This window comes from Arachis ipaensis, chromosome B10 (assembly GCF_059453495.1).
Source record: "Arachis ipaensis isolate K30076 ecotype BB chromosome B10, ASM5945349v1, whole genome shotgun sequence".
NCBI classification, from domain to species: domain Eukaryota; kingdom Viridiplantae; phylum Streptophyta; class Magnoliopsida; order Fabales; family Fabaceae; genus Arachis; species Arachis ipaensis.
This window is the reverse complement of record NC_142435.1, coordinates 28,150,315-28,161,123: the sequence shown is the minus strand read 5'-3', so window position 1 is coordinate 28,161,123 and position 10,809 is coordinate 28,150,315. Positions and strand designations below refer to the sequence as shown.

The following is a 10,809-nucleotide window of genomic DNA, read 5'->3' as shown; positions in this document are numbered from 1 at the left end:
AATATCTAGTATCACATATACATGTATTTCTTCTATACCGTAAAGCAATTGTTTGTGTATTCAATTGGATTCGAGAAGCATTCTTTGAAACCTTTCAAAAGACTTAAAAAAAAGAAAGAGTTGCCCTTTAGCTATTATATTATAATTTTATTATATACACCCCGGCTTGACTCTTCTTTCAAATCTTAGTCTTAGGTTTTTGCTAGCCCTTTTCTTCTTTTTGATTATATTCTCATTTATATCCATATGGTATAATCAATCTAAAAAAATTCGTTCGACCGAAGAACTAAATCTTTGCAACGAAATATAGAAATTTGAGTGATCTAAATGAAATTTTTATTTATTGTTGAATTGAATATGAATGAAATACAAATACGTTCTAGTTTTATGTAATATCCTTTTTAATCACATGTCATAAATGGAAATATCCTACAAAGTTCAAAGTTAAAGTTCTTAATATTTACATTTAGAACATTAATAGACTCTAATCAAATAATATTAAAATTAGATCTATATTATAATGTAAAAAAAATATTTATGTTATAGATTGAATGAACAAAATAAAATACAATAAAAACAATACAAAAAAGTTATTGAAAAAAATTGAAAACAAAAATTCTTTTTAGTTTAGTAAAAAAAAAAATAGGAAAAAGATTCATTATTTAAAAGATGTTTTTCCTATTTTTTTTACAGCTCTCAAGTAATCTTTTCTATTTTTTTACCAAATCATATATTTATTTATACTTTGATTGTATTTAATTTAACCTCGTATTTATGAATATTCAATTAATAGAATCAAAATTCAAAACTTATTTGTTTTTCTTTTATGTATTTTTGTTACCTAAGTATATTATCTTTAGCCGCACATATATTGTGGTGAGTCAAACTAAACTAGAAACTAAAAAAAAAAAAAGACTATTTCCTAAATTTGTTAAGTTAATGATGGCTTTCCATGGATTCACCTATATAAGCCGCAGCTAAAGTAGCAAAAATAAGGGCTTGAATACCGCTTGTAAATAATCCACGGAACATGACAGGTATAGAAACTACTAGGGGTACTAAAGAAACAAGAATAACAACTACTAATTCATCAGCTAATATATTTTCGAAAAGTCGAAAGCTAAGCGACAGGGGTTTTGTGAAATCTTCTAAGATGTTAATTGGTAGAAGGATTGGAGTTGGTTGGATGTATTTACCAAAATAAGCTAATCCCTTTTTTGAAAGACCCGTATAGAAATATGCTACTGATGTAAGTAAAGCTAATGCAACAGTAGTATTTATATCATTTGTGGGTGCAGCTAACTCCCCATGAGGTAACTGTATTATTTTCCAAGGCAAAAGAGCCCCCGACCAATTTGAAACAAAAATAAATAAGAACATAGTTCCAACAAAGGGAACCCACGGACCATATTCTTCCCCAATCTGAGTTTTGCTTACATCTCGAATGAATTCGAGGACATATTCAAAGAAATTCTGACCAAAAGTGGGAATGGTTTGCGGATTTCTAACAACTAAAATGGCTGAAACCAATAAGATAGAAATTACGACCCAAGAAGTTATAAGTACTTGGGCATGCACTTGGAACCCTCCTAATTGCCAATAGAGATGTTGACCTATTTTCACGGAAGATATCTCATATAATCTTTTTAATGTGTTGATAGAACATAATAGAATATTTATATTGCCCTCAAAATAAATAGAACTTGAAAGGAATTATTTTGATTCAACCATCTATTTTTCAATTTTCTGTTAAATCTTTTATTTTGAATATCGACTAATCACTTAATATTTCTGGGTTTTTTGTTTTTTGCGTGATTTAGTAAATTAGTTATAGTAACAGATTCTATAAATCTATGAAGTTATCAATGGAATAATTTATTTTATTATTAATTAAGAATTTCGTATATAGCTAGAACGACCTTCACAAATTGCAAATACTAATTTGTTACTCATATATATATCGTTTTGGCGGCATGGCCGAGCGGTAAGGCGGGGGACTGCAAATCCTTTTTTCCCAGTTCAAATCCGGGTGTCGCCTGATCGACAAGAGAATTTAATTTTGACATTTTAATTAAAAAATGAGAGGAAAAAAGAATTTATCTGTAATGTTTTCCGACTCTACTAAAAATCTGATCAAAACTTGTTTAATGTTCTAATAGAATTTATTGAATTGTTTCGTGTTAATATAATAGTTTTAGTGCAAAATCGAATCCCCCTTTGACTCTGTACCAGCGATTTAAATAAATATATATAGTTATTATAGTTTCTAGTATTCTCAGTGATTAGATTAATACAAAAAAAACAACAAGAATTAGTGAACAATAGTAAAATAATTCCTTCATAGTGATATTTTTTATAGAGATAGGAGAAAAAATTCACATGAATATAGTAAATCTTGCTTGGGCTGCTTTAATGGTAGTTTTCACATTTTCCTTTTCTCTCGTAGTATGGGGAAGAAGTGGACTTTAAAGGTACGACTAATTAAGGTGGGGGATCCAACTGTATCAATTGTTTTCTAGCTAGGTTATTAAATTTTTCTATTCAATATTTTTTATTTCATTTCCTTTTAATTAATACCATACCAATTCCTTTAATTCAAATATATCCGCATTTCGAAAGTCTATTTTATTTGAGTGGTTAATGTATTCTATGCATAATAAATACAAAATACTCTGTCAATCACCCAAATAGTGAAATTATTGCCTTATTCTTGTTAAGGGGATGGAAAAAAGATAGGAAATTTTTTCCTATTCCAACCTAATTCTTCCTAAGATTTCTATTTAGATGAACTGGTTCTTACCAAAGTTATATATCAAAAATGAGTAATCGCGGAACCCCCTTTAACACCCCATTTTCCCTTTTTTCCAACGATTTGTTTAATTGATACAAATTGTGACCCCGATCTCGCAGATTTGATTCCAGCTAATGATGATGCTATAGCTTCAATTTGGTTAATTCTTAATAAATTAGTATTTGTAATTTGTGAAGGTCGTTCTAGCTATATACGAAATTCTTAATTAATAATAAAATAAATTATTCCATTGATAACTTCATAGATTTATAGAATCGGTTACTATAACTAATTTACTAAATCACGTAAAAAACAAAGGACATCAATTACTAAGATGCTGTATATGAATCACTTACATATTCCTCTGAATTATATGTATCTGCAGGAGTAGAAAAACAATAAGGATGTCCAAGAACAAACAATTTTTATTGGAAATATTCCTCTAATGAACTCCTTGGGAACTTCTATAGTAAATGGAATTTATAGAATTGTAATCAATCAAATATTGGAAAGCTCTGGTATATATCATCGGTCAGAATTGGACTATAACGGGATTTTGGTCTATACTGGCACTATAATATCGGATTGGGGAGGGAGATTAGAACTACAGATTGATAGAAAAGCAAAGATATGGGCTCGTGTCAGTAGGAAACAGAAAATATCTATTCAAGTTCTACTATCAACTATGGGTTTGAATTTAAACGAAATTCTAGAGAATGTTTGCTATCCCGAACTCTTCTTGTCTTTCTTGAATGATAAGGAAAAAAAATTGGGTAAAAAAAATGCCATTTTGGAGTTTTATCAACAATTTGCTTGTGTAGGCGGAGATCCTGTATTTTCTGAATCTTTGTGCAAGGAATTACAAAAAAAAATTTTCACCAACGATGTGAATTAGGAAGGATTGGTCAACAAAATCGTAATCGAATATTGAATCTTGATATACCTCAGAACAATATTTATATTTTTGTTACCACGAGATATATTGGCAGCTACCGATCATTTGATTGGAATGAAATTTAGAATCGGTACACTTGATGATATGGATCATTTGAAAAATAAACGTATTCGTTCGGTAGCAGATCTCTTACAAGATCAATTTGGATTGGCTCTGGTTTATTTAGAAAATATGGTTAGAGGAACTATATGTGGAGTAATTAGACTTAAATTGATACCGACTCCTCAAAATTTGGTGACTTCAACTCCACCAACAACTACTTTTGAATCTTTTTTGGATTACATCCATTATCTCAAGTTCTGGATCGAACCAATCCATTGTGTAAGACCCAGAACCTTTGAAAAGTCTTATTATGATCAAGTCTCAAATCATACAGTTATTTATAGCCTTAATTTCAGAAATCATTTTATTAAAGATAATTAAGGCAAGTTTTGATTTATTGAATTTGAGACGAGTTATGATTTTTATCCAATTTTACAATTATTGGGTTATTTTCTATATTTAGATTATAAATTTGGTAGTTATGAAATAATAGGAGTTTTACATGATTTGGATTAAATAATTAATATTTTAAATATTAGTACTGCTACTTTGAATTGAAAAATAAAGAGTTTAATTATATTATCTCTAATCATTTTGATTTGGGCATTTTACGGGAAATAATTTGTGAAATTGATGAGCGAATAGTATTTTCTACATACAATTAGTGTTGGATTTAATTTGGGTTTCAATTACTATATTTTCCCCAATTTCATTTGAAATTACTAAAATGCCCCTAACCCTAACTTTTGGAAATGAAACCCTAACCCTGAAAACCCTAACTCGACCCGGTCTCCCCACAATTGCTGCAGCCCTCCCTTCTAACAGTAGCACACACGGCTTTCCTTCCTCTTCTTCCATGAAAGGAAAGAGACAGAAGCAGAAAAGTAACGGCAGAGGGAAGGGGAAGAAGGGAGATGTCTGTTGGCGCCACTGGGACTCGCCACCACCGTCGATGCCTCCGAGCGAGACACCGAGCTGCTGCACACGGGGAAACGTTCTGCCACCGCGTCTTGCCCAGTTGAGGTTGCCGCCGTTGTTCGTAGGCCATCTCCGTCACAGATCGAGGCTGAGGTGAGAGGGGAAGAGGCTGACGGGAAGGCCTCGCGAGGTGGGTTCACGCCGTGCCACCGCCAGCGCTAGGGTCTGACGCCGCCTGTCACCGTCGCGAGCTTCCTTGCCGTTGCCACAGAAGCTGCCCTCGCCGGTGCCGTTGGAGGCGCGAACGGAAGAAGAACGCCGTTGAGAAGGGAAACGTGTGCTGCGAGCTACGGGCTGAGGAGAAGCTCCACCCTCGTTGCCGCTGGAGGAGTTCCGTGCGTTGCCGCCGAGGGTTGCCGCTGGTGGGGAGAAGACGCCGCCGCCTCACACCGCTGCCACCATTTGAGCTCGCTGCTGCTGATGATGGTAAGCCCAACCGCCGCCGGCAAAATGCGTTCAGGCCGCCGGAGGTGTCGTTGCCGGAGAAGGGACCTGCATCTCTGTGTTTTTGGCCGCCGGGAGTGGTTATGTGGCTTCCGGGATCACTACCGGAGCTCCGGGCTGAGCTTCTGCCACTTGAGACCCTGCTGCCGTCGCCGAAAAAGTTTGCCGGTAAGGGTTTTAATTGTGGTTTCTGTCCTTTTTGAATTCCGAGAATACTATAGTCACTGCGTGTTAGTTTCAGTTGTCGTGATCGGATTTGTCATCGCTGCCGCTTGGGGTGGCTGCCGGGCTGCCGCCGAACCGGCCCGAAGACCGTCGCTATTTCGGTTCAGCCTTTCTTTCTTAGTTTCGGTAAGTAATTATGTTTCGAAAAGCCTTGCATTAGTATTCGGTTGTGTTGGTTAACGAATATAAGTTTTGGTAACGTGGGGTCGAGTCCTGATTATTATATGTTGCGACTAGAGTTGCTATGGTTATTGCGGAATTGGTTGGGAGCTGAGGTTTTGGTTGCCGTCAGTTCGGGATGAGGCAAAAAGGACTCTGTGAGATGTTTGGGTTATGGATTTACGTTTTGAGGTAGGGGCGCTTTCCAAAAACTATATTTTATATATTGGAATTATTACATATGGATACTGATGTGAGTGAATGTGTATTTGGTGATTGTATCAACCTTATGTATGGCTTGATTTGCCTTGGTTGGTTATGAACGTCTGTTGGTTGAATTGTTATGTGGTTTTGTGAAATGAAATACTTTTCAAGTTGATTCTTTTAAAGCTTTGAGATCGAGTTTAACCCGTTGAGAATTGATTTGAGTTAATTTTATTGAGAATGTGAAAAATAGAATCCACTCTTGAATTCAGCCTGGCTTGCTTTAAATGATTGTTGCTGAACCGTTTCTTTAAAGCTTTGGAAATGAGTTAATTCGGTTGATATTGGTGTGATTTTGAAACGGTTTCCTTGAGATATGCCAATGAGGCGACTATTGAATTTAGCTTGATTTTGAATTGATTTTGGATTCTGGACTGTTGAAAAGGATTGTGGAACAGTTTAGTTGGGACCCGAACCGGGTGGCAAAGTCTAAGTTTTAGGGGAGATGTTGCCGAAATTTCTATAACATCCGAGTCTTTATTGAAACGTTGTTTGGAAAAATGATGAGTTAAAGACTTCTACTATTTTATTTGAATTATCGAGAAAGGGATTATTCATGCTTTCGAAATGAATTAGTAAAGAGAAAATTGTGATTTAGTCTTGCTTCTTAAGAAAGGCATTGTATCTCTTTCAAGAGAAAGTTATTTAGATGAAACTTGTGTTTTAAAGCTGTTTGAATGTGAAAAGGGTTTATGCCTTTGAATTTGACTTGGGGGTTTCAATTAAAGAAGTTTTAATGACTTTGAAAGAACCTGAATGTCTATTGACAAGTTTCATTTTGAAATGTTTTGAGAAAGGTTTTAAGTACTCTTTGAATTCTGAATTTTTGCAAGACTAAAACAATTTTGAACAGTTGAAATGCTTTAGAATTTATCATGGGGGTTAATGCTGGTTTTGCCTAAGTAAAGGAAACGGCTTTGAAAGAAGTAAATGATTACGTGACTCGGTTTGGTTTAGATCCTATTTTATTACTCAAATCGGAAAGCCAAGGTTTTAATGATTTTAAATGAATTTGGCAAAATGAGTTATGTTATTCTCCCCTAAAGACTTGGGACTCTGCTAAGGAAATTTTGTTATAAAATCTCATTATTGAATGGATGATTTTGAATGTTTCAAAATAAATCTTTAACTTGCCATGGTTATAGAAGTTTGGAAAGAGGATGCCGAGAGTGGCATTATTTTCAAAGGGGAATTTACCTTGAGTAAAAGTGGCTTATGAGCCTGAGATGATTTGAGAAATGAGATCTTTAAAGCCAAGGCTGAAAAGAGTTGAAACTCGATTTCAAAGTGAAATGAATTGAGAAAATAATTTATGGCTTAAATGCCGACTTTATGAATTTAATGATGTTGAATGGTGGAAGTGCTGTTTTATTGTGAGCCGGAATGGCCGTGTATGATTTATGAATGTTGGCTGGTTCTAGATTGAACCGTGAGCTAGAATGGCTGTGTATGATTATCAATATTGGCTGGTTCTGGATTGAACCGTGAGCCGGATGGCTGAGATGGATGTTGATCCATGGCTGAGAATGAATGCATATATGCTGAGATATTGATAATTGTGATTTTTGCACTTCCACTATCTGAGATACGAGTTTCCCTGGGTAGTAGCAGTGGCTAGCCACCACGTGCTCCAGATTGAGACTTGATACTCTGTTGACCCTATGTCGTAAGTGTGGTCGGGCACTGTGAAAGCCCCGGATGAGCTCGCCCCCGTGAATATTCACCAGTGAGGGTGATGGATATGGATCATGATTATGATCACGATTATGTTGAGTATAACTCGAGTTGGGGATGCGCGACAGAGGGACAATCCAATGGTTAGCTACCAGGACTTGTCGGGTTGGCTCTATAACCGACAGATGATATCATCAGCCACTAGGGAAAGGCATGCATCATATGCATCTATGTGACATTATTTGAGTGTACATATTGTACTTGGTTTGCCTTTGTGATTACTTGTGATTAACTGCTATTTGTTTTACTTGCTGTAACTGTTTGTTTGTGCTTGACTTCCTATCTGCGTTTGCGACTGGGACTCTGTTGGATTGTGGTGATTGGTTGATGGTTGGATTGTTTGGGCCTAGGGCCGTGGTTGAAATGAGATGGACCAATGGTTGGTTTTGGTTGTGTTCTGGTTTGGAAAAATATGAAAAGCTATTTTGGTTCAGCACAGATAAACCGTTTTGAAAGGCTCTTGAGTTTTTGAGAATTGAACTGTTCCTCTTTCAGAAAAGAATTTCAGATTTCTTTTTATTTGTAAACCATTGTTTTTTTTTTAAAAGAGGCATAAGACGGTTATTAATCACTGGTACGGTTTATCTTCATGTATCATATTACAGTAATTCCCCAAAAAAAAACCCTCTACTGAGAACCCTTTCGAGGATGATGTTCTCACCCCCCCTACATTTTTCCCCTTTCAGGATATGAGCGCAGAAGTTACGAAGAGCTTATTTAATTGTTGTTGTGATACTCTGTATTGTTTTAGTTATGGTTTATTGTACCCTCGCCTTTATCTTGATATAATCTGTAAGAGGGATAGGAATTGTATTGATTATTGCTTGTAATATTATATATATATATATATATATATATATATATATATATATATATATATATATATATATATATTTATGTATATATATGGATGTACTCTATGAGTTGTTGTAAGTTATATGGTATTTATGGAGGTACGTTATCGAACGAAAGTATTTTTGGGAGCGGTATTGCGATTTAAAGTTTTAAACAGGCTCATATTTTAGTATTAATTAGTATAAGTGTCGTCGTAATGTCCGAGCTATCAGAGTCGCGCAGCCGGAAGCGTGAGCTTTGGTAGTTAGGGTGTTACACATTGACCTAAATAGTTCATGGTAGAAAATTGAGTTATTTGGGCTCCGGAGGGGTGACGGGGTGAACTGCTAGTTTTGAATACGAGATATCCATCCTAGTCATTATGGACACATTTTTCCAGATTATGTGGAAATGTTCCTTTTGACAATTTACATAATTCGTGTTACTAATCCCTTGTGTATCTTGGTGCTTCTAACCATCCACTTCTTTTTTTTGAGCTGCCCTTATTTTCTGTTTCTGTTGATACATGAATAATAAATCATCCAAACAGTAGCAAAAACTCAATCTCAATAAGGTTGGTCTTTTGAGCCCGCTTCAAGACAAGATTACTAATTATCCAATCCTGGGGTAATAAGACTCGTCTGTTTCTAATTTTTTTTTCACTTAATTCTTTTACATAGAAAATAAGACTCAATATTTTGACTGCTATTTCAAATCATCATACCATAGAAATAACATATATAACCATATACCCATATATATATATATATATATATATATATATATATATATATATTAATAGGTTGGTAATCTACTATCTAATCTAATATAGTATTTATAAATTATCTAAATAGAATCTTGAATTTCTATTTCTATAGAAGTTGTCTGATTTCACTCATATAACTATCAGATTTTGTTCTTCAATCAGACTTGAAGTGAGAATAATAATGATTTTTTTATATTCGGCCCCTTTCCTATTTTCCTATAAAGTTGTCCTACAAGGAAAGGCCCATAGCAATAGCATCAAGAAGTTTTTGTATCAATGAATTGCACGTAGAGATATTGATAACACAGATAGAGTTAATGGTATTTCATAACTAATTGATTGAGCAGCTTCTCGTAGACCACCCAAAAAGGAATATTTGTTATTTGATCCATATCCCGACATAAGAAGTCCAATCGGAGCAATACTCGAAATAGAAATCCATAAAAAAACACCGATATTGAGATCGGATAAAACAAAATTATATCCAAAAGGAATTAGCGAATAGCTTATTATATGGATATAACTGATATGGATGGTCCGATACTAAATAAACGAGTATCTCCCCTAGATGGAATAAGAATCTTTTTGAAAAGTAGTTTTGTTCCATCTACTAGAGCTTGAAGAACTCCCAAAGGATCCGCATATTCAGGTCCAATCTACTGTTGTATACCTGTGGATATTTCTCTTTCTAACCATACAATTGCTAGTACACTTATGGTGATTCCCAATACAAGAGTAAAGATAGGGGCAAATATCCATAGAAGGGTAACCCCGCCGTTAACTACTTCAATTTTATAGTAAAATACATGCCCTACCAAGAAAAAGATAGAATTTGTAACTTGCTATTCTCTTGCCTAGCGGGCAAAGATTTACCTCCGTGGAAAGGATAATTCGTTCGGATTGACATGAGAGTCCAACCACATTGCATTTCCAGAACCTATGTTGTATATTTGAAAGAGGTTGACCTCCTTGCATCTCTCATGTTACAATCCTCTTGCCGCTGAGCTCCCTTTCTCCTCGGTCCACAGAACAGAGACAAAATGTAGGACTGGTGCCAACAGTTCATCACGAAAGAAAGAACTCACTGAGCCGAAATCACTAACTAATACTAATCTAATACTAAACTAATACTAATAAAACCTCTCGTAAAAGCATTTTAGCAATGTTTTCAGTAATGTTAGTAGATGGTATTAGAACCGTTCCTCTTCCATTCATGTCAGCATTTCGTATAGAGGTTATTATGTCGGTGATGGTGTCCTTACCCATAGGAAATAATAATAAATAATAATGAATATAAAATTCAAATAGAAAAGTAATCCAATATCAAATATAACCAATATAATATCATGGATAACAATATCTAAGCTAAGCTATCAAATTGATTCATCGTCGAGAATGGAATAGTATAACATAGGAAGATCTTTTATCCATACCAAATTCAAAAAATGTCGTTTCTGAGCAATCAAAAATTCTGTTTTTTTTTTATTTTTTAATTTCAAATTAGATAAGGGTTCCCACGAAGCAAAAAAGAGGGGATCCCTCTTAGGAATGATATTTTTTGTTATTAGGATTCCCTTTCACATACAAATTGGTGTCTTTTTTGGATTTTTATTAATT

At 34.7% G+C, this 10,809-nt stretch overlaps 1 non-coding gene across 1 annotated transcript; it reads left to right on the top strand.

The window, feature by feature from the left end:
• The first annotated feature begins 1,967 nt into the window (after positions 1–1,967).
• Positions 1,968–2,038, top strand: TRNAC-GCA (transfer RNA cysteine (anticodon GCA)). The gene has a single exon. It is a non-coding gene; the product is annotated as a tRNA-Cys (tRNA).
• The last annotated feature ends 8,771 nt before the right edge of the window (positions 2,039–10,809 follow it).